A 3,934-nucleotide genomic window follows, 5' to 3' on the forward strand; every position below is an offset into this window, starting at 1 on the left:
CAAATCTGTCCTCAAAATTTTCTGTATAAATAATTTATACCTTACTGTTGATCAGTTGTTTTGCCTTCTGAGCCTAGGCAAGAGGAGGATATGTTTTCATTTTAAATCTTGTTGCTAATGGTAAAACTAAAGATTTTATTCATAACAAAAGCAAATAGAAGTACTAAGTAAATTTGGGGCTATTTTCATATTATATCCACTTACTGTGTTTTTGCAAAAAGTTGTCTTCAGACCTAATAATGCCTATGCATACAGGCAATATTAAGTAAGTTGCTTGAAGACTAGAAAAGTTAAGTGATGTAGAAAGTGAAAGAAATATTCGGATAGAGTCAGAAGTTTGAATGGAAGGTATCATTTATATTTACTGTACACTATATTGTATTATCCATTTTAACATAATTATCTTAATCCAACCAATGACTCATTTATTTTGTTCTCGGAAGTAAAACTAGAACTTTGAGAGTTAGGTGGCTTTCAACTGGCCGCACATACAATACGTGATAGAACCAATGTTTCAACTCAAGCCTCACTTCAAAGCTCATGGTTTTAATTATTATGGAATCTCCCATTAAGAAACTTTGATGCTAATTAAAAACTTGGCCCAAAAGCTAATTCTTACAACACGCTGCACTTTACAGAAAACTTCTGAAATGACTGTTTCATGCAGAAATGTAAGCCTACAGCCATGCCTCAACTCAAGAAGCTACACTTGAATTAAACACTGTTATTCAACCTGGCTTCTCAAAGACCATTACCCTCTGGATCCAGCTCAAAGTGTCCTCTTTGTCAGAGTTCTGCCTGCTTTGTATGACTTGCCTTCCTTGATTAGAGACACTCTGTCTTAAACTGGCTAGAGAAAAAAAAAGAAACAATGCCCTATAGCGGCAACAGAGAATTCAGAGTTTTGACGGTAATTTTAGGGTTAAGAGTCAAGGGAAATAGTGTCCAAGTTAGGACAACCCTTCTATAGGAGTTAGGGCCCAATGTTCTTCCCACGTTCTATAATAATGTCCTTTTAAACTTGGAGAAAAGAAAATTTTGCCCATAGGAAGGAAGATGATAGCAGGTCATTAAATTAGAAAAATTAGCCCATTTAATTTGAAGCCAGAAGACTTGAGTTTAGGTATTTGTAGCTACAGATCTAGAGCAAATTGTTTAATTTCTCTAGGCCTTGACTTTTCTGTAATATAAAGGCAATAATGTCTACCTTTCAATGTGTCTTAAAGCTAGAATGCAATAATATGTCCAAAGGTGTTTCTTAAACTGTAAAGAACTAAGCCAATGTTACCACTACAAATAAAACTTTTTACCAGTATATCATTCTCAATGATGCTTTAAAAATGTACTCCAATGTTCTGTTTAGCTCTAGGCAAGTATTTAACAGATATTGTGAATTCTAACCAATCGTTTTTTAATCTGTTCAAAATTGAGCAGGATGTGGGCGCGTACCAGAGAGCACTTTATTTTTCCATAATTTCTACATTTAGAAATATTGCGAAGATTTATGGAAAACTGGAGGGGGTCACATGCAAAGTTTTAACTAAAATATATGACAAAAATGAAATAAATGTAAAACAGTTGTCAGATTGCACTGTTCAGATAGAAATTAAGATATTTAGTCTTAAAAGCAAGAGTGAACATAGACTCAGATGAAGAAAACACCTCTAAATATTTACGTCAATTTTGATTGCTTGTTGAAAACATTAATTCTCTTAATTCATAATCATCACTAATATTTGTGGTCTTATGTAGCTTTATTAAACAGTTTTAATATTTCAGTGAGTAGGGACATATGTACAAAGTTATTTTATATTATTTCACAAGCCCCCTAAACAGTTATGTTAAATATTACTTTCCCACCCATAACATTTTGTCTAGAATCCATAATTTCCTATCAGTTTCGGTTATTTAAAAACTCAATCTGGTCCAATCTTAAACATAAACCTCTAATTTCAAATCTGACTTAAACCTTATCTCCTCCTACCTTCCAGACATTCTCATCCTGTGGTAACTAGTCTCCAAAGATGACCCTTCATGAACCACGGCCTTTGTTGTCCCCTCCCATATTGAATCTCAGCTGGCCTATGTCTCATACTAACCAGTGGGAAGGGTGCCGTGACAGTTCTGAGGCTAAGTTGGAAGAAGACCTGGCAACCTCTTATTTTGCACTTTTGGAAGCCTGATCCATTGTGTAAAAATCTGGTATGTCAACATATTATGTAGAGCGACCACTTGGAGAGGGAGAATGCCTAAGCTCCCATGGAGAGAGCAGCCCAGCCATTCCACAGTCCTAACTGAGTCCAGTCTTCTGTCTCTGTCAGGGGCCAGATATGCAAATGCGCCATCTTGGGCATGAAAGCCAAGTCAAGGCACTAGATGACTGCAGCTCTGGGTAATTATATATGGAACAGAAGAACCACCCAGATGAGCCCAGCTGACTCTCAGAACCATGAGAGGAAAGCCACTACATTCAAGGGTGGTTTATCCACCCCAGCTATCCAGCAGTAGATAACCAGAACACTTCCTATTCCCATCTCTCTCTGGCCAGGGAGGATCACACATGTTTATTTTCTTTCCTTTCTCCCCCTTCCTCTCCTGCTGTGTTGGGGACTAGTGAGAGGAGTAAAAGAATACAGACAGTCTTTTTTCCAAACTGCTCCTGCACCAAGTAACGAGCTGGAGTTGGCCTGTACCAACTCCAATCAAGTTTTTAGAAGTGATTGTTAAATTTTCAGGAATTTTATGGGCAAATTGTTAAATATGCCCTTATTAAAAATTAAATTATATAAAATTATAATTAAATTGCATTAAAAAGAGGTAATAAATACTCAGAACCTGTCACATCTCATTTTATTATATTTTACTATTACCTATTTTCTTAAGGTTATTTGTACTTGTATGTACTAGTGTGTACTGTACTTGTATGGTGGAAATATCATGTAATGGTGTGCTGCTGCACATTTATTTCCGACTTCACAATCAGTGATGTCACATCGATAACTTAAAATCAGCCATGGTGGGAATTTTTACGCCATGAAAATAAGCAAACATTATAAATCGGTGCTTTTCTCCCCCTCTGTATTGATTACTGATTAAAAAACTTTCGCCAACATACCACTGGCTATATTCCTGTTGTATACATGTGTATCACATTTGGTCACCCCTGGATAGTGGATGATGTCTTCTCTGTGTCAGGCATGAAAACGATGGCCCTCTTAAGGAGTAAATACATCAGTTCTTTTAAGGGTATACTGTGAGACACCCTCTTATCACAGTTCCTAATGGAGGCAGCTCCTACTCCATCTCCTCGTTTTGGCCTGTAGAAAAAACCTCTCAACCTGTTGTAGTAGGTTGTTTTTGCTAGTGGACAGATCTTATTTGTGTAGCAGTGCCAAAACATATCTTCCTTGATGTCCATCTGACCCACTGGATAAGTTAGGGCCTGAAGATGAAGGACTATGAGTATCTAGATAAAGAGCTTACTGTTTGTCTAAGTAATAGAAAGTGCCTGAGCTGGGTTCTCCAGGAAGTAAATTCTGAGATAGAGCTTAAATTCTGAGATGGGGGTTAAAAAAGAAGAAAAATTGGGCGGAAGGAGAAGTTGGGCTGAAGTGTGGTCACAAAGGCCTCTCCCTACGCTGTGGGGGCTCTGAAACTGGAATGGCCCTTCGGAGTTGTCCTAACTTGCATTGACTAGTCATCATTTACGGTCTGCTCATAGGGGTGCAGGACCCTGGAGCAGGCAATTTCCAAAGATGGCTGACAGTCAACAGCATTCCCACCAGCTCAGGGAATGAATCTTTCAATCTTAAAAGGAGGATCTGCAGTGACATTGCTCTCATGACAGCACTTGCCTTGTTCTGCTCGGGTCTACTTTGTGTGAATTCTGGGGCCAGATCCTCCAGGATCCTGATAGGGCTCTGAGGCAAACTTA

The sequence above is a fragment of the Pteropus medius genome, unplaced genomic scaffold (genome assembly GCF_902729225.1).
Source record: "Pteropus medius unplaced genomic scaffold, Ma_sr-lr_union100, whole genome shotgun sequence".
In the NCBI taxonomy this organism is placed as follows: Eukaryota; Metazoa; Chordata; class Mammalia; order Chiroptera; family Pteropodidae; genus Pteropus; species Pteropus medius.